Below are 21,715 nucleotides of genomic sequence, written 5' to 3'. Positions count from 1 at the left end.
GTCACACTTTAATGTTTCAGATCATCAACCTAATGTAAATATGCCAAAGATAAGTGTTTGCCCCTTTTTTGATTACATGCGAGTCTTTTAAAGGGCTCTGGAGAAGTTTTGACCCACTCATCTTTGCAGAATTGTTGTAATTTAGCCACATTTGAGGGTTTTTTGAGCATAAACAGCGTTTTATGAAATCATCTCACAGCGTCTCAATTGGATTCAGATCAGGACTTTGACTAGGCCACTCCAAAGTCCTCATTTAGTTTTTCTCCAGTCATTCTGTCACGGAACAGAATCAAAGGAGAGGTTTGTGCAGTTCAATCAATGTTTATTAATAGTTCAACAAAGGCAGTCTGTCAGTAATTCAAATGAATCACACAGATCCGGTTCTTCTAAGCAAACTCAAAAGGAAAACCCCCGGCCGGGGGCGAGAGAGGAAGTGAGCCGATCGGACCGTGCCCACCACAGCGATGCAGGAAACACTGACCTCCGGGTGCTGATGGTCCGAGCACAGTCTACAGGTGATCAAGCAAGCTGCGGCACTCAGCATGAAGCGATGAACACAGGAAGGATGAATAACGGGGAGACTTGACGAGAAAAGACAGATGATGCACAAACTACACGGAGAACAAGCGCACAGAGTAACAATAATCTGACAACAGGAGGAGAAATAAGGGAGGTAGATATAGGAGTGTCAATAATGACAAAGCGGGAACAGGTGACTGCCGATCAGCGCTCGCGCTGATTGCAAGCGCTGACAGCTGGTACGGGAAAACACAGAAGGGGAAAAGATTGACAGTTAACAAACCAGATTCATGACACATTCAGAAGTGGACTTGGGTTGTTTTGGCCCACTCTTCTTTGCAGAATTGTTTTAATTGAGCCACATCAGAGTTTTTTTTTTGAACATGAACTGTGTTTTTTAAGGTCATCTCACAGCGTCTCAATTGGATTCAGGTCAGGACTTTTACTAGGCCACATTGTAGTTTTTTTTTTTTAGCACAGACAGTGTTCTTTAAGGTTATGTCACAGTGTCTCAATTGGATTTAGGTCAGGACTTTGACTAGGCCACTCCAAAGTCTTCATTTAGTTTTTCTTCAGCCATTCAGAAGTGGACTTGATGGTGTTGTCATGGACCATAATAATGTAAATTAATGTTAATAACAAACCATTAACAAAGATTTTAAGCACAACATTCCACTAATTATCTGCTTATTAGTAGTTTTCTTTTCTTTTTTTTTTTTTGCAGCTTAGGTCAATATCGTGATAATACCATACTGTACATCATGAAAAAAACGGTTCAGCAATTAATCATAACAAGACCATTTGGCCGTAATTGATATATTAGGTAAATAAACCCATGCACATTAGACGAATCTGCTTTGTTTGAGTCTGTATTGTACAATATAGAAATATAATGAATAAACCAGAGGGAATAGACAAGGAAAAAACTAAATAAACCCTTAAACATTGGTTGAATCAGCTTTGTCTGAGTCTGTTTTGTATAATAGAGATGTGTTAGGAATAAACCAGAGGGAATAGAGATCGAATGCCATATTTTGTTCTCGCTTATCTCCAGTTGTTTTCTGGAGGACTCAAACTCGCACTTTGCTTCAATTTCACGAGTATTTTTGTTCTTTAAAGCAGACCAAACTGCCTACACGATGCCTCTGAAAGCAGCGATGTTTACTTCAGCTCCGCAGGCAGGAGAAGCTGCAGGAACCGTCGGGGACCTGGATCAGATACAGCCGCTCCTCCATCCTGCTCCCTCGGGTCCCGCGGCTGTCTGTCGAATCCTTTTTTTGTTTTTCCACACTTTTCTCCTCACTACTCAGCATTCTTTCCCCCTGCTCTCCCAGCGCAGCGCTTCGTGTTTGCCAGCTGTTATCACCGTGCCCCAGTTTCTGGGTGATCCAGCTACATCCCCCCCCAAAAAGTCTTCAGTTAGCTGAACTTACTGAATCTGGTTATAAAGTTTACTTTAGTTAGCTGAACTTATTGGATCTAAAAACTTTACTTTAGTTAACAAACAAAAAAAAATGTGAAACTACATAGCCCTGTGTGAAAAAGTGTTTGCCCCCTAAACATATAACTGCGATCAAGCATTTTCGATTACTTGCAACAAATCTTTTACAGGGCTCTGGAAAAGAGCATGAACAGTGTTTTTAGGGTCATCTCTCAGCGTCTCAATTGGATTTAGGTCAGGACTTTGATTAGGCCACTCCAAAGTCTTCATTTAGTTTTTCTTCAGCCATTCAGTATTAGACTTGCTGGTGTGCTTCGGCTCATACTAATGTATCATTCATTCATTTTCTTGTCAGCTTAGTCCCTTTATTAATCCGGGGTTGCCACAGTGGAATGAACCGTCAACTTATCCAGCAAGTTTTTACGCAGCAGATGCCCTTCCAGCCGCAACCCATCTCTGGGAAACATACACACACACTCATACACTACGGACAATTTAGCCTACCCAACTCACCTGTACCGCATGAACTGTGGGGGAAACCGGAGCACCCGGAGGAAACCCATGCGAATGCAGGGAGAACATGCAAACTGAGCCGAGGTTCGAACCAGCGATCCAGTGACCTTCTTGCTGTGAGGCGACAGCACTACCTACTGCGCCACTGCCTCGCCCATACTAATGTATAATTTATATTATTAACAAACCATTACTAAGATTTTGAACTCAATATTCTACTAATTAGCTGCTTATTAACTGTTAGTAAAGTAATAGTTTGGTTTAGTTGCTGGGTAGGAATCAGGGATGTAGAATAAAATCATATTTTATAAGTGCTATTGAACAGTATCAGCGCAGCTCCTTGTGTTTGCCAGCTGTTATCACCGTGCCCCAGCTTCTGGGTGATCCAGCTACACCCCTAAAAAACTGCAGTCCTCTGAACTTATTGAATGTGATTATAGAAAGTTGACTCTAGTCAGCTGAACTCTTTGGATTTGGTTCTGAACTCTTTATTTAAGTTATCTGAACTTAATGGATCTTGTTATAAACAAATCACAAATTATTTGAGTTGTCTGAACTTAATAAATTAAAAACTTAGTTACAAAGATTATCAATTATCTAGTTATAAAAATGTATTTTAGTTAGCTAAACTAATTGAATCTTGTTATGAATATATACTTTAATCAGCTGAACTTATTAAATATGGTTATGAAAATCTACATTAGTTATCTGAAATTATTGAGTATGGTTATGAAAATTTATTAAGTTATCAGAACTTATTAAATCTAGTTCTGAAAAAAAAATACAGACAACACTGCAATGGTTTTCCTACTTAGATTTTTTTTTCTCTTTTTTACATAATACTTTTAATAAATCATCTCTGATAACTGATTTTTTTTTATCTCTGCCATGATGACAGCACATAATATTAGACTAGATATTCTTCAAGACACTAGTGTTCAGCTTACAGTGACATGTAAAGGCTTCACTAGGGTAATTAGGGTAAAGTTAGGGTAATTAGGCAAGTCATTGTATAACAGTGGTTTGTTCTGGAGACAATCCAACACTAATATTGCTGAAGGGGCCAATAATATTGACCTTAAAATGGTTTGAAAGTAATAAAAACTAATTTTATTCTAGCTGAAACAAAACAAATAAGACTTTCTCCAGAAGAAACAATACGAGAGGAAATACCATGAACAACTTCTTGCTCTGTTGAACATCATTTGGGAAATATTTGACAAAGAAATATAATTTTGACTTCAACTGTAAGTGTGTGTGTGTGTGTGCTTTAAGCATGTTTGCACTTCTTTAGTGTCATCGGCTTCAGATTGTGTCTGTTCACCATGTGTGATGTGCCATTTCTCTGCATTTCCACTGTGAATGTGGCTCTCACTGATAAATCTTTCAGCAGGTTTTGCCATCTCGCTCTGGGCTTTGGCGGTTCTGGCACTTTTAGCTCGACTGCTTTTGCTGCTAGCGCTTAAACCAGGAGCTTCGGTTTTGTGCGGTTTTACACCATTACTCCACTGCTGCTTGACACATGTTCAGATCAGCGCTGACCTTTATCGCTGTAGTTATGACCTTGATGGAGCGTGCGATTTAATGACCTTTGAGACGAGACTGAGGGTTTTATGGCATTTCGAGATTTGCTGCAATGCTTCAAATATATGTAAGACATGAAATCTACAGCCTCGGCTTAATATCACTGGGGAAGCAGCTCAGCGTTCACTGCAAAAAAGGCAGTTCTTAGGTTTTTTTGGCTTGTTTATAAGCATTTTCTGGAAAAAGCAAACATGTTGGCGCCAAGCGTCCCACCAGTGCTGATATATAGCCATATGGCACTGCTACTCGTGTGATATTGCATTTATACAACAGTTCAATAGCACAATCTTGTAAATAAATAAGAAAATCAACAATGGCAGTCTAAAAACTCTTTTGATTAGGAACTACTTTCTTCCGCCATTCATTCACATCTGCAGCTGACATGAAAACAGCAGAAGACGTTACTAATTCACCAACGTTGCTTTAGAGCTCGTGTTTGAATGATTCTGTCAAAAGTGATGACAGAATTGCTCCTCTTTAAGATGTAACGAGTCGAAATTAAATGAGTTTATTCTTAAAACAAGCAAAATAATCTGCCAATGGGGTGAGTGAAATAAACTTACTTCGAAAGGATTATTCAATGCCCTCTCACAGCAATTCGTAACTTTTTGATGTAGTGGCTAATTCAAAGTTTTTATTTCCGTACCTGACCGCTCCCGCTGTATACTCAGTCTTTGTTCACCCACGGCCCACTTAGAATAATAGCTGACACGACTGTTCCTGCTACATTTAGATCTGGTTTCCAAAATCTCACGTTTAAATTGGGTACTAGCGAAACGGAGAGAGAACAGAAACAGCTGTAGGTTGTGCAAGGATTTGAAGCTAAATGTCAGTGTTGTTTGCTTCTTTGTGATGAGACCAACACAATCTCACGGCAATTCGTAACTTTTTGATTTAGTGGCTCGTATGAATTCGTACGATCTAATTTGCACAATGTAGTACGACTTGCTCATCCCCTAATGATGGTTGGGTTTAGGGGTGGAGTTAGGTGTCACGCCTCCTTTTTAAAATCGTACAATTTCGTACGACTGAACTCGTACGAATTAGCCACTAAACTGACAAAACGTAAAATACTTACATTTTCTCGTGAGATCAGGCTGGATGAGACGTGAGTGCCGCTTTAAACCTGAGGTTCAAGTCTTCTGAAGCTGTTCGCACACCAGATGCGCCGCTCAGCGCTACGCTAGGGTGCACATATAACAGTAGGAAGTAACATTCACCGGACGCACATATTCAAATGTTATTTTATATGAAACTATTCAGATGGCGCTCAGTTGTGTGGTAGAAACTTGAACAGCGTGCTGAATCGAACTGCGGACAGCCGGTGTGCATACCCTGATAAAAAGCAATGTTCAGAATTCTAAAATGCATGGAGCTGCATGGCTTGGCACCAAACTTTGAGGTATTTTCCAGCCTGATCTCATGGCAAAACGTAAGTATTTTACGTTTTGCCAGTTTAGTGGGCTAATTCGTATGAATTTGTAGTAGAGTTCAGTCATACGAAATTGTACGATTTTAAAAAGAAGGCATGGCACCTAACCCCACCCCTAACCCCAACCGTCAATGGGGGATGAGCAAATCGTAATAAATTGTACGAATTAGATCGTACGAATTCATACGAATTAGCCACTAAATCAAAAAGTTACAAATTGCTGTGAGATTGTGTTGGTATTATCACATTGCGCAATTGCATCGCCACCGTGTCGTGTCTCATAACTTAATTATTATTATTATTATTATTATTATTATTATTATTATTATTATTATTATTATTATTTTGTTGGTTTTTATTACAAACTATTATTATTATTATTATTTGTAACTTTTTTACACTGCTCTAAGCATTTTTAAAGATAAGATAAATCTGTATTTATCCAGAAAGAAATTCTTTTAATTAAGAGACAGCTTGTTAAAAAAGTGCAATATCACACAAAAAAGATCATAATACAATAAGACTATTTACAGCATCATTGTGGGAAAATGATTTCTCAAATTTTGCAATTTAATTTTCAAAATTCTATGTTTTTTTGACACGTGCACTCTATGATAACTTTAGTTTTATCAAAAATTCGCAATTATTATTATTAGTATTATTTGTAATTATTATTTTATTATTATATGGCGATTACAAGACTATATTTTTTGATTGTCTAGAAAATGCTTCTTGACTTCAAAATGTAAACACGACAAAGAAAGCTTTTTTTTTTTTTTTGCAGAATAACGCTTGTTATGGGAAAAATAAGTAAAGAATATAAATAAATCTGAGCATATACAGTGTGCATTTTGGAGTATTTTATTTCTCAGCAGACACAATTAAGCAATGAGAAAAATATCCTGGAGTAATATTAAACATTAAAGATTTTTTTTTTTTGTTATTCTGGCAGATTCGTTCTGAAAAGTGTATGAATTGCATTTTAAATAACTAGTAAAAGTGCACCTTTTCATTATTGCTGTTGTGTATAATAGACACGTTCAGCCAGAAGATGCTGCTGTTGCTCTGCGTTTCATTCGTAGTCTGTTTGCTCTTCTCTTAGATAAAAAACTCACTTTGGTGCATCAAGAGTTTCCCTGTTACACATCCAAGATCTTGCTGATTTTTTGTTTTATTAGCTCGGATGGTCGCTCAGAGAGGAGCTTAACATTAGATTGTACCTGGGTGAGAATTGTTATTGGGAAATGTTATGAAACAAATACACAGATCCAATTCAATCTAACACAGCGCTGCACTGCAAAAGCAAAACGCCTTTCTTAGTTAGAGCCCTATCATACACCTTGCGCAACAGGGCGCAAGATGTTTATGGCATGATTTATTGCTATTTTCAGAACAACTATTTTCTTTTTTCACTTTATTCATGACGATCTGCATCTGTATAATGTGATTATTATTAGCAGGATTATTGATTATATGCAGATTTATATCTGCTTTAATAAACACAAGTGTAGATGTGTCCAGCTGTGGGGTTTTGGAGACGTCTGCATCAGCATATGGGGCATACAAAGAGGAAGTGTTTGGATATAACTCAGTTTTCTGACCAAATTACTGTTCATTTATTCCTTTGCTGGAGATTAGAACTGAAGTTAGAAATAGTTTTGAAGTGCTTAACAAAGTAAATTCAATATGTGGGCTAATGGATGTGTTCAGTTCCACCGTTTCCTCACTCCACCAAAGTAAAGGAGTAAATTAAAGAGGAAGTAAAGAGGCTGAATGGAGGAGGCTCATTCTTTATCCTCGCGCTGCAGATGCTCTGTTTAACTGTTTTCTCACTAGTGAAGCGTTCAGTTTTTACACTTACAAAGTCCACTATGTAAATAGCAAATGCACCATGGAGCAACACAACTGACTCTTAAAGGGAATGAGAGACGAGACTCTGATTGGTTTAATGCAGGTTATGCTCAAAACACACCCAGAACTCATTAAGAGAATAAACAGCCCTGTTAGACCATGCACCGGGGCGCAGAGCAAATTTGATCATCCTTAAAATAGAAGTGGATTCAGATATGTCCTTAATGCTCTTGGGCCATGAGCTTTAGACTTTTTTTTAGAGCCCCTAGCATTTTTGTCTCGTTTCTAGTCCAAAAATCTGCATTTTTTAGACAAGCAAAACATATAGGCTTGTTTTAAAAAAATAATGAGTCAAAATTAAGTGAGTTTTTCCTGAAAACAAGTAAAATAATCTAACAATGGGGAAAGAAAATTGTTTTATGTCGAATGGAAAATTATTTAGCTTGATTTAAGGCAAAACAGATGTAACTTTGACTCATTTCTTAAAACAAGACAGTATTTTTTTCTTGTCTTGAAAATGCTTCTTTATTTAAGACTTTTTTTTTTTAGATATTTGCACTAGAAAAAAGACAACAACAACAACAACAAAAAAGACATTTGTGGTACTGAGGGCGAGATTAAAATCACCACAATTTTTTTCTTAATTGGTAATTATTCACGGTTTTTCTGAAATTCACTCGACTGATTTTCATACCTGGAATACAACGATCCCACTTTATATCAAAATTAAATATTAAGTGAATTTTTCGTAAAGCAAGCAAAATAATCTGACAATGGGGTCAACAAAGTAATCTTCCTTTCAGTTTAAAATAATATTATTTTACTCAACTCACTGTTTTTTTTAATCATGTTTTAAATAATTTTTTTTTAATTTGACATAATATTTCTGAAAACAAAACAATATGTTATACTCTAAAATATGCTTCTTCATTTAAGAACTTTTAGTCATTTCGACAAGAATCAAGACAAAAACCCAAAGTAAGAACAGTATTTTTTGTAGTATAATAATTAATATGTTTAAATATTCATAACATTATGAAATGTCCTGATTTACCCTCAACCGAGTGAGGTCCAGAATAAAGTTGGACTCCTGAGGGCAACTCCAACATGCCAAGTTCAAAGAAGGCTGTTTTTGAAGATTTTTTATTTTTTGTGCATGCAGAAATCAGTCAAGGATAGTCAGCCAAACATCAGTCATGCATGCAAAGCAGTCATGGAGCAGAATGCAGGTACTCATGCGTGCTGTTCCTGAGGGAGGATGATGATGAAGGAGAGATACTGAGAAACTCCATACACAGATGAAACTACTTCCACTGAAGAGATCGTGATCATTAGAAACGCTCTTTCTTTAGAGATTTCTTCTGAGTAAGTGTCATATTGGGTGCTTCTTTATATTAAGTGGCCTTAACTGCTCTGTACTTGCACCAGAATACAAATCAATGCACTTGCTGTGTTGAGAATGTGTTGCAGAACACTTGTGGTATCGGGTTAGAGACAAGTTTGGAGGTATGAGTAGGTTTAAGTGTACAGGTATGTTAACGTGTAAGGGATGGTCATTCATTTTTTTTTTCAGCTTAGTTCCTTTATTAATCAGGGGTCGCCACAGCGGAATGAACCGCCAACTTATCCAGTATATGTTTTACGCAGTGGATGCCCTTCCAGCCGCAACACAGTACTGGGAAACACCCATACACTCTTGCATTCACACTCATACACTACGGCCAATATAGTTAATCAATTCCCCTATAGCGGACAAGTATCTAGCTCAGGTGTGGGCAAACTTGATCCTGGAGGGCCGGTGTCCTGCATAGTTTAGCTCCAACCCTATTCAAACAGACCTCCCTATAGAGTTCAAGTGATCTTGAAGACACTGATTAGTTTGTGCAGGTGTGTTTGACTAGTGTTGGAACAAAACTCTGCAGGGACACCGGCCCTCGAGGATCAAGTTTGCCCATCCCTGATCTAGCTCAATAATGCTGTTTAATTTGCTTTGTTTCCAAAAAAGCATTGTAAGCCAATCGTTAGTAAATATTTTGAGAAATGCTGGGTTCCGACTTTAACTTATTATTCATTCATTCATTTTCTTGTCGGCTTAGTCCCTTTATTAATCCGGGGTCGCCACAGCGGAATGAACCGCCAACTAGTCCAGCAAGTTTTTACGCAGCGGATGCCCTTCCAGCCGCAACCCATCTCTGGGAAACATCCACACACACACATTCACACACACACACACACAATTTAGTTTACCCAATTCACCTGTACCGCATGTCTTTGGACTGTGGGGGAAACCGGAGCACCCGGAGGAAACCCACGCAAAGGCAGGGAGAACATGCAAACTCCACACAGAAACGCCAACTGAGCCGAGGTTCGAACCAGCGACCTAGTGACCTTCTTGCTGTGAGGCGACAACACAACCTACTGCGCCACTGCCTCACCTTTAACTTTTTAATTTGAACTAATTTTAGTGGATTAAACATAAAACAATTAAGTTGTCACAGTAAAACCCCTCAATAATTGTGTTGGTTCAGCTCATTTTAAATAATTAGTTTGATCAAGCAGCATTTTTCTAGTACACTCAAAAATAACAAAACTTTTACCTTCTTTCAGACAACTTGTTTTACGTTCAATCCACTGAAATTTGTAAAAATAATTGAGTTAACTTAATTTGTATTGGAACAACATGAAGCAATAGTGTGGAACCCAGCATTTGTTTTTACAGTATGATATTATAAATGACGACATGATTTATATTTTTGGTAAACTGTTACTTTAGGTAGTCTAAGTTTTTAAGATTGGTTATATTTAATCCCTGAGAATGCAAACATTGCTCAATCACTTGGAGAATCCAAATAATGGACTTTATTTTTTATGTACGATTCACACTATTAACAAATCATTAACTAAGACTTTTAATTTAATAAGCAACCAATTAGCTGCTTATTAATAGTTAGTAAGGAAGACGTTTGGGTATTGGGTGGGATAAGAGATCTAAAAAAGATTGTTAATAGTTAACTTGTCTGAACAACGGTGTTAAAATTGTGTTGCACAAATATCTATTATAGTAATGCCTTTAAAGTTCCATAATTTGCCCTTTTGAGTGTCTTTTCCCAATAAAATCATCATAAGCCAATCATAATTAAATTTGATGAAAAATGCCGTGTTCCACACAATCAGTTTGTGTTAGGACAGCATGAAGTAATTTGAACACATTTAAGTGGATTGACAATAAAACAATTAAGTTGTCACAGTAAAAACCCTTAATAATGTTGTTTCAGCTCATTTTAAATAAGTAGTTTGATCAAGCAGCATTTTTCTAGTACACTCAAAAATAACAAAACTTTTACCTTGTCTTTCGGACAACTTGTTTTACGTTCAATTCACTGAAACTTGTAAAAATAATTGAGTTAACTTAATTTGTGTTGGAACAACATGAAGCAATAGTGTGGAACCCAGCATTTGTTTTTACAGTATGATATTATAAATGACGACATGATTTATATTTTTGGTAAACTGTCTCTTTAGGTCGTTTAAGTTTTTAAGATTGGTTGTATTTAATCCCTGAGAATGCAAACATTGCTCAATCACTTGGAGAATCCAAATAATAGAAACTTTTTTTGGATGTACAATTCACACTATTAACAAACCAAAAACTAAGACTTTTAGTTCAATAAACAACCAAATAGCTGCTTATAAATAGTTAGTAAGGTAGACGTTTGGGTATTGGGTAGGATTAGAGATCTGAAAAAAGATTGTTAATAGTTAACTTAATTAAACAACGGTGTTGAAATTGTGTTGCACAAATATCTATTATAGTAATGCCTTTAAAGTTCCATAATTTGCCCTTTTGGGCTTCGTTTCCCAATAAAAGCATCATAAGCCAATCATAATTAACCTCTTAATGCACGAGGTGTTTTTTACATGCATTTTTTATTTCTCTTTGCTATTTGGGCTTATTGGAACCTACTTAGAATTAAAGTATCATCTTTTGATATGATGTACTTTCAGAGAAAAATGATGTCCATATATGTGCATCCCCTCAGCTGTAAAGTTTTTAAACTTAGGGTTGAATTTGTATTGTATAATGTTCTCTTGTGTATTGTGTGTGACATGCTTGTATGCTGCAACCAAATTGCCATTGGGAAATGAATAAAGACTGACTGACTGACTGCAATCGTCTGAATTTACATAAAACACTTTTTTCCTGACTGTTTTGTAATGCATATTTTAACGCAGAACATTTTTTGACTATCAGAGAGTAAAAACTAAATTTTTCCCTATTTTGGACAGCTAAAAATAGTGTTTGGGACATTTCATATGCTGCAAAAACAGTTGCAGGATGACACTGTACGTCTGTGACGACATATAAAACATTTAACGTATTTTAAACAGCCACTTAAGAGCTAAAATGTGCTGTACAAGCATGTGGCCACCAGGAGGGTAAATATGTTGAAAAATGCTGTGTTCCTCACAACTAATTTGTGTTGGGACAACATGAAGGAATCAGTTTAACGTATTCATTTTAACATTGAACATAAAATTAAATGTTCTCAAAACTAAACTCCAGAATTGTGTAGTTTCAGCTCATTGTAAATCAGTAGTCATTCATTGAGTGTAACTCCACAATGCCTTTTAGTGCTCTGACAGCTTAATAAAGAGAGTAATGTTGAAATGTTAGCAGTGAATATCTCTTTTCTCCTCCATCTCTGTTTCGTCCTCTCCTGCCGTCCCTCAACACAAGGACGCCGCACAGCTGTTGTGATTTGCTCCATGAGGGACGCCTGTCTCGGCAGCGGGACACCTGAGGTTATCGCTCCACAAATAATCCAAGGTTTAACATCTACATCCCGATCCTAGCAGCAACGGCCTCAGTGACATTGACTACATTTACATGGGCTGCGTCCAAAATTGCCTACTTCTCAGTAGGTACTACATTTTAATTTACTACATGAGCGTTGGAAAATGTAATGTGTATTTATATAGCGCATTTATTGTGTATGACCATACACCCAAAGTGCTTCACAATCATGAGGGGGTCTCTTTACACCACCACCAGTGTGCAGCATCCATTTGGATGATGTGACGGCAGCCACAGGACAACAGCACCAGTGCTTCACCACACACCAGCTATTGGTGGAGTGGAGAGACAGTGATAGAGCCAATTCAGTGGATGGGGATGATTGGGAGGCCATGATGGGTAAGCAGGAGCGCAACTGCACATTTACTGATGGGTATGCGGCTTCAACTTTTGCGCGCCCCCCTTTAATCCAACTATATTTTATTACAGGCAAGTGATAAAATGTGGAAAATATTTCCATCAATAAATTAAAGGGTCCCACTTTATATTAAGTGGCCTTAACTAATATGTACTTAAGCAGGAATTACTAGTTTGTTTAAATGCACTTATTGTGTAAATACATGTATTTACTGTGTACTTATGCTTGATTAAATACATGTATGTAATTACATCTGTAATTAACTTTTGTTATTACATTTGTAAGTACACTGTTGACCATCCCTTACACCTTAACCCACCCTTAAACCTACCCATGCCACCAAACCTGTCCAAAACCTAACCTCTATCCCAACTCAAAAGCACCGCAAGTGTTCTCAAATACATTATAAACACAGTAAGTACATTGTATTTATTTTTTGATTTAAGTAAATAGTAGTTAAGGACACTTAATATAAAGTGGGACCAATTAAAGATATTTTTTCATAAAGATATCAATATGCTTCAAAAAATACAGTTTCGCAGTTCTGAACACACCTGAAAAAGTATGAAGTGGTAAAAGGTATGATTACATTAAGCATGTTAAGTCGCAAAGAAATGCATCTCATACCTCCCCAAATTTCTTCTCAGTTTAATTTTCCCTCACTAAATGATTATAGCACCTTGACTAGCCTTGCTTTTGGACTTTTTGTACTACATTTGTCAAAACAAAATGATAGACATGGGAGTCCTAAAGGGCAAAAGAACATTGCAATTACTTCTCACATGTATACTGTGAGAAGTGTAAGGTCTGTCTCTGCAAGAACAATTGACTGAAACTGCTAAAAGTGAGATAAAAAAGACGGTCAAATGTTTAGTGTAACAAAAAAAAAAACAGAAACAAACAAATGTTCTATTTAATTGAAATGTTATAACTTTGTTTGTAGCTAAAATTAAAATAGTTTTGTGCTAAGATGTTACCAAAAGGCCTGATGAATCAATATGATACATAATAAATTCATAAAAACATGTATATGGTATGAAAAATGGGGGGGGAAGGGGTGGAATGATTTTTTAATAAAAAAAAATACAATATTATACTCATATAAAATGCTAAATAAACATTTTTAACAATATATATATATATATATATATATATATATATATATATATATATATATATATATATATATATATATATATATATATATATATATATATAATTTAAAACTTTTAATATGGATAATTTCAAAAATAGTTTTGGCACAATGGCGCCCCCCCTTTGTGCATACCCCCTTTTTGCGCCACTGTGGATAAGGGCCGATGGAGGGAATTCAGCACTGGGGTTACACCCCTATTCCTTACCAGAAGTGTAATGGGATTTTTAATGAGCACAGAGAGTCAGGACCTCGGTTTAACATCTCATCCGAAAGACTGCCCTCACTGACACTATAATGTCCCCTTCACTATACTGGGGCATTAGGACTCACACAGACCGCAGGTTGAGCGCCCCCTGCTGGCCTCACTAACACCATTTGCAACAGCATCCTAGCTTTCCCATGTGGTCTCCCATCCAGACACTGACCAGGCTCAGCTATGCTTGGCTTCAGTAACCGCTGTCGGGCTGCAGGGTGATGTGGCTGTGTAGTTTCTCCAATGTGGAGCAACTAAATCACACGGTCTGCATTTATCCCCTAAATCCTCTCACCTGTGACTGTTCCCAACATCAGCATCCGCTCATAAATCACAGCGAGAACACCTCAAACTCCGCCAGAAATCAGACGTCTCAACTGCGCACGTCATCGAGATGGATCGGCTGCAAGCTCCAGACTGCCGTTATCCACGCGCAATCTCTCATGCCGGGGAAAGTTGTAAAGGAACATTCTGACATTTCAAGAGCGATAGCAAAAGTTTGAGACGGTGGAAACAGAAGAGTTGTGCGGCCTTAATTGCAATCTCCCTGCTAAATTGGGCAAACCGGGGGGAAGGAGGCTGCTGGCTATCACTCCCGCCAGATAATGATCCACCGCTGATTGCGCTTTAAGTGTCAGACTTCAAAATAATTGGCTGGAATTGCTGTAAAAGCAAGAGAGAGCGAATAAACAGCGCCTCGGAGCAATTTGTCATCTGCTGCTTTGGCCTTGTGTCGCTGTGGATATTTGCCCCGGGGCCTCAAGGGGCCGATAAGACGCTGCGTTAGAGTGCTAGAAGAAATGAGCAGCACTGCAAAAAATGCTTCTCTTACTTAGATTATTTGTCTTGTTTATAGAAAAAACATCTAGAATTACTAAATCAAGGAGCATTTTCTAGACAAGCGAAAAAATATAGTCTTGTTTTCAGAATAAATGAGTCAAATTTAAGTGAGATTTATCTTAAAACAAGCAAAATAATCTGCCAATGTGTAAAGGGAAATAATCTAGTTTTTTTTATTTGACATAAGATTATTTTTCTTCCCCATTGGCAGATTATTTTGCTTGTTTTAAAATAAATCTCATTTAATTATGAGTCATTTTTTTCTGAAAAAACAAGTATATTGTGCTTCTCAGGAAAATGCTTCTTGATTTAAGAATTTTTAGATATTTGGACTAAAGACAAGAGTAAAACTCTAAGTAAGCACTTTTGCAGTGCATTAGCCACACAATAAAACTGTAGGTATGTTTATTTACATGGTCTATAACATGAAGATTTGCCTTCATTCTTCATCATTTTTAATTTTATTAATTGCATTTTTTTATGTTTTTTGGTTCAGTGTCTGTTCAAACTCTTATTTTACTTTTACTACTAAGAGGTTTGAACAAGAGTTGATGTCTTTAGTCTACTATGGGCATGCTCTGAAACTCTGCTAATAATAAACCAAAGCTAAGTGAGTTTTTTCTTAAAAGAAGCTAAATAATGTGGTGAGCGTTTTTTAGCTTGTCTAGAAAACATTTCTAGACTTCTTGATCTAGATATTTGCACTACACTGCAAAAAATGCTTTTCTTGCTTAGATTTTTTTTGTCTTATTTGTAGTCCAAATATCAAACAATTCTTAATTCGAGAAGAATTTTCTAGACAAGCAAAACATGTTGCTTTGTTTTAAGAAATGATCCGCTAGTATTAAGTGACCAAATTGTTTTTCCTTTTGACATAAGATTATTTTGCTTACCCCATTGGCAGATTATTTTGCTTGTTTTAGGGTCAAAATCACTTAATATTAGCAGATTATTTCTTCAAACAAGGCAACATGTTTTGCTTGTCTAGAAAATTCTTATCGGAATTTTTAGATATTTGGACTACAAACAAGACAAAAAACTCTAAGTAAACCACAAAATAATGTGGCAAAGGCCACATATATAAAATAATAATCAACACAAATAATAATATAAAATATATCTTCATTCTTCATCTTTTTTTATTTTTTATTTAAGTTGCATTTTTATGTGGTTTTCAGTTCAGTGTCTGTTCAAACTATTATTTTACTTTTACTACTTAAGGCTGATTTATACTTCTGTGTCGAGCACATGTGTACAATCCTGCACATTCTTCGCTCAGTCGCATTTCCCGTGCCGATGCTGACGTGCACCTCTCAAAAAATGTAACTACGTCGCAACGACGCATAGCGCAAGCTCTGTGATTAGTCGGCTGTGACGAGTGTGGGCGGCGCTAAGAGGCAAGCCTTGTTGAGCGAGTGTTTACAAGTGTTGAGTCCCATGAAGGAGCTCTAGATGATTTGTGTTGATTAAAGTTGTTGCACATCTGCTAGTTCCTGCCACTGAATGAGCGAGTTTTAGCCACTTGTACATTAAGGTAGTGTTCAGAAAAAACAAAACACCAGCGAAGAAACTCGACACAGAGGAACATGCTGCCAGCTAGCTTTTCAGAAGAATAAACCTAGCTGTCACTCAAGTGGCCACGCCCCTTAATCATGCAGATGTAATATAACTTAATAAAAACAAAAAGGATGAGTAAAAACAAAAATCACCCCCCTCACAGTTGTCATGAAGGGTAATATTAGCTATACGCACCAAAACCAGTTGTAATGGATTTTGTAATGGAAAGACAGTATTGGGAGTTGTAGGGCTGGCTGTCTCAAATTTTTAAGTCTGTATGCATATACACCATTCCTTCACGTTGTCCCAACACAAATCAATTAAGTTAACGTAATTGAACATAAAACAATTAAGTAAAAAACTTAAGGGCTCTATTTTGACGGTCCAGCTGCGGCACGCCATAAGCGCATTGCTATTAACATGACGTAAAGTAAGTTCACTTTCGATTTTGCTCTCGTGGATAGGGAAACCTTTACACACAGACATCAATTAGCCAATAAATAATTAATTTTGTTTGTTAAGCGCAAAGATTTGTTTCAAAACTATTTCTAAATTCAGTTCTAATTTCCAGCAAACTAATAAATGAACAATAATAACAAAATGTGCTCAAAATATTGAGTTATTTCCAAATACACCTGCCATGCCCCATATTGTCTATAACCTGACAGGTGGACAAATCTAAGCTAGTTTTTAATAAAACAAATATAAATATGGATATAATAAATAATACTGCTAATAATAATAACATTATACAAAAGCAAATTGAATGAACTGAAAAAGCCTCCCGAGATGAAGAAAGTATGAAGGCAGTGGTTTTTAAATTCATGTAGGCTAGAAATTAATATGTTTTGTAATATTTTAATCATTTATATTTATATCCTTTATATATCCTTAATATATCCTATATATATCCTTAATATATTATATCTTTTTCACATGTAAAGATATTTGCGTATGCATCTTGTGTGTAGTGTGTAAGCCAGGCGCACTTTGCGCCAGACAATAGACCGACTTTGTTCTGGTTTAAAGATCAGACTATTTACAGTTTCTCAAAATAGCAACGCGCCAAAACACGCCTGCTTTTTTAGACCAGAACGCCTATGAGCGCAAATGCATTTGCTATTTAAACAGCGTGACGCAACACCTCAAAATGACCCTTGCGCCAAGCTTAAAGTACCAAAAGAGTATTGCGCTGCGCCTTGCGCCACATTGCGCCGGGTGTATGATTGGGCCCTAAGAGTTGTGTTGTTTCAGCTCATTTTAAATAAGAAGTTTGAGCAAGAATCAGTGTACCATCTCCACGCTCTTAACTATGACCCGTCCATGCCTCCTCCAATATAAGACGGAGTGTAAATCCGCCGAGCTCCTAAATGAGTTGCCATGTAGTGGATGTGAGTATCACTTCCTGACAGGGTGGCTGTAAATGCAAGTGACTTGATGAATCCGACCTGGCAAATCTAGGTCACTGAGACCCAGTGCTGTAAATGTGGACCATTCTGGAGCTAATGCTGCAGGCGATGGCCTTAGGTTTTACTATCTATAGACGTCAGACGAAAAGGGGATCTGTAGGCGAAACCAAAAGAGCAGCACGAGATCATGTTTTACTGCTTATACCATTGAGCATTCACTGACTCCACCTCAAAGAGTTCAGCTCCAAAACTCAAGACTGCAAGACCAGAGGACCCGCGACAGAACCCTGAGGTGTTCCCAAAGGTGTATATAGGAGGCCCTACACCATTTATTTTGCTTATTCATTTTCCTTCGGCTTAGTCCCTTTATTTTTCAGGGCTCGTCACAGCAGAATGAACCGCCAACTATTCCAGCATATGTTTTACACATGTGGATGCACTTCCAGCTGCAACCAAGTACTGAGAAACACCCATACACATTCACACTCATACACTACAACCAATTTAGCTTCTTCAAATGCCCTATAGCGCATGTGTTCGGTCTGTGGGGGAAACCGGAGCACCCGCAGGAAACACACGCCAACATGGAGAGAACATGCAAACTCCACATAGAATTGACAACTGATTCAGCCAGGACTCAAACTAGCGACCTTCTTACATGGATGTATTAATTACATTAAAATTTGATTGGTTAGACCCTCACCATACAAAATATGAAACCTATATAATTTGTAGGTATAATTTATAGTTCTACGCATATATTAGTGCCCCTTATTTTCCTAGGGCCCTAATCAGCTGCTTATTGGTTCAATTCACCCCTGGGTTTTCTTATTAACAATGCATCGCATGCCGACTTGTGTGTGCAGAGGTCTTTCTAAGTCCAAGAAGTCATTGCTGCTTATTACAGGAGGTGGGAAGGACAGCATTTTATATACCTATTTATTAATAAATTTGCACAAATATATCCTTAAACATCAACCGTTATTCCAGTCTGCATCATTTCTGCATGTTTTCAAGTGATGAGGTCTACAATATCTGCAAAACAGCCATCAACAGTTGCATCCCTCTGGAATTTAACTGCATGCACTACAAATACACAACTTTGAATGCAATGTGATCAATCACTCTGTAAACATAAGCACTTCTAATTAGATGAAATGAAAATAATAATAAACAATAGTAATAAAATAAAAATCTAATTGCAGAGATTAGGGTGTCTCTAGTCAAAGCCAATCCCTTAACATCGATAGCACGTTTCACTATAGATTCACTAAGCATGTGTGCGGTGCATACGGAGAGGAAAAGAGTATCAACTACAGGTGGTCTGTCAAGCCCACTCACCTGCGTGAAGCAGACTCTGAATTTTAACCGTGTGAAGTTCTTGAATTATTGTGTTGGAGTGATTTTATTGCAGTGGGGGCATTTGCTAATTGAAAATAATTAGTGAATTGTTTTACTTACAATTTGCATGATATCACAGGACTGATTCAGGAGATTTGGGTCAAAAGTTACTACATGACCACATCAAATTAAATTAACATAATGTATTTTAGAAAGCGAGCCACAGAAAGCACAGTAAATGAAAGTGTGCAGTGTTTAGTTTGTCAAGTCAACATCATCTGTTTTCCACACAGCCACATGCTGGAACGGGTAAGCTGAGCTTCATATCAAAATTTAGTTGGTAAGTTGATTACTCTTTATATAGTCTGTCACAATGTAATAAGATCTAAAATTCATTTGCGGGTCCCGAAATGTTTCCTGACAGGAATCTCAAATACACCCTTGTTTGATTTTTTTAATTAAAAATGCATTTCTTAAATTGCATCATGCGAATAGTAATAATAATAAGAAAGCTAGATAAAGCTTTCTCAACTTCCTCAAATGCAGACCTAAACTCATCTTTATCTCTACAGTGCTTTATATAATTTTGATTGAGTCAAAGCAACTTAACATGGATAAAGAAAGGAGATCAAGGTAACACTTTACAATAAGGTTCATTAGTTAATGCATTTACTAACATGAACTAATCATGAACAACACATTTACAGCATTTATTAATCATAATTGAATATTTACTAATGCATCAATAACATTTAAGTCCATGCTTTTTAACATTACTTAATGCACCATGAGTTAACATGAACTAACAATGAACAACTGTATTTTCATTAACTAACGTTTATTAACATGAATAAATACTATAGTAAATGTATTGTCCAATGTTTGTTCATGCATTACTTAACATTAACTAATGAACCTTATTGTAAAGTGTGACCGAGATCAAAAGCCGTACATTTATAACTTGTGGAACATTCCAGCAATTCAGGCAGGCAGGAGATTAGTGGTGAATGCTGGGGCAGTTCTAGTTCTTTCTGTAAGCAGTGTCCACTTCTATTGCTACAATATACAGCTTCAAACTTTACTTTTTTCTTAGCAAAAACTGATAACCATAGCATGGCGATACTAAAATGTCAAATATAATTATTTATTAAAGAAAATCTAAACTATTTGAATTTTAAAAATTATAATAACATTTAATTTGATGACTTACTGTATCATACATTAGAATATACAGATCAGAACAATTACTTTGAGTCATTTTTACATGAGCTTGTGCACTCACTGGCCACTTTATTTACATTGTCCAACTGCTTGCTAATGCAAATATCTAATCAGCCAATCACATGGCTGCAACTCAATGCATTTTGGCATATAGACATGGAAAAAACGTTGCTGCTCTGATGAGTCTCCATTTCTGCTCCCACATTCTGATGGTCGGGTCAGAATTTGGCATCAACATTATGAAAGCATGGATCATCCTGCCTTGTATCAGCGGTTCAGGCTGGTGGTGGTGGTGTAATGGTGTGGGGGAGATTTTCTTGGCACACTTTGGGTTCATTAGTACCAATTGAGCATCAACGCCACAGCCTACCTGAGTATTGCTGCTGACCATGTCCATCCCTTTATGAGCACAGTGTCTCCATCTTGGCTACTTCCAGCAGGATAACGCACCATGTCATAAAGCTCAATCATCTCAGACTGGTTTCTTGAACATGACAATGAGTTCACTGTACTCAAATGGCCTCCACAGTCACCATATCTCAATCCAACAGAGCAGCTTTGGGATGTGGTGGAACGGGAGATTGGCATCATGGATGTGCAGCCGACAAATCTGCAGCAACTGTGTGACTCTATCATGTCAATATGGAGCAAAATCTCTGAGGAATATTTCCAGTAGCTTCTTGAATCTACACCATCAAGCAGGGGTCACCAAACTTGTTCCTGGAGGGCCGGTGTCCTACAGATCTTAGCTCCAACCCTAATTAAACACACCTGAACAAGCTAATCAAGGTCTTACTAGGTATACTTGAAACATCCAGGCAGATGTGTTAAAGCAAGATGGAACTAAACCCTGCAGGGACACTGGCCCTCCAGGATCCGAGATTAGTGACCCCTGCCATATAGGATTAAGGCAGTTCTAAAGGCAAAAGGGGGTCCAACTCTGTACTAGTAAGGTGTACCTAATAAAGTGGCCGGTGAATGCATAGGTGTCAGAATACATGCCACAGTCAAAAGCTTTTTGTTGCCTTATTTTTTTTAAAGTTGAACCAAATGAACCATAAGTAATTTAAATTTACATGATTTAAAATGGCTAAAAACAAAGTTTTAATTTGCATAACTTTTATTTGGAAATATAAACCTATAAATAATATTGCTTTTCTGCCAAATCAATCACTCAAAATTTTATTTTCACTTTTTTTTTGCTACATTAAAGTATATATATAGTTTTCACTTCAATTTAATATTTTGGAAAAATTTTTTTTAGCAAATTTGCAGACACCAAAATGAGACTGCACGTCTTTGACCCTTATTACCCCTATTAACCTTTGACCCTTATTTCGTAAGTGTTTGCACAAGATCTCATTTGTACACGGATGTGTTGTATT

The 21,715-nt window shown here is 37.0% G+C and overlaps 2 long non-coding RNA genes across 2 annotated transcripts in view; one reads left to right on the top strand and one right to left on the bottom strand.

Moving 5' to 3' along the window:
* Positions 1-306: 306 nt before the first annotated feature.
* LOC147838993 (uncharacterized) overlaps positions 307-21,715 on the bottom strand; it is a 41,007-nt gene continuing 19,598 nt past the window's right edge. Inside the window, exon 3 of the long non-coding RNA XR_015520831.1 lies at positions 307-1,911. This is a non-coding gene — a long non-coding RNA (uncharacterized LOC147838993). The remainder of the gene's footprint in view (positions 1,912-21,715) is intronic.
* LOC147838995 (uncharacterized) lies at positions 11,394-13,625 on the top strand. The gene is made up of 3 exons (XR_015520833.1): positions 11,394-12,259; positions 12,353-12,669; positions 13,046-13,625. It is a non-coding gene; the product is annotated as an uncharacterized LOC147838995 (long non-coding RNA).

Source organism: Danio rerio, chromosome 21, assembly GCF_052040795.2.
Source record: "Danio rerio strain M-AB ecotype USA chromosome 21, GRCz13ab, whole genome shotgun sequence".
Taxonomy (NCBI): domain Eukaryota; kingdom Metazoa; phylum Chordata; class Actinopteri; order Cypriniformes; family Danionidae; genus Danio; species Danio rerio.
This window is presented reverse-complemented; position numbering and strand designations above follow the sequence as displayed.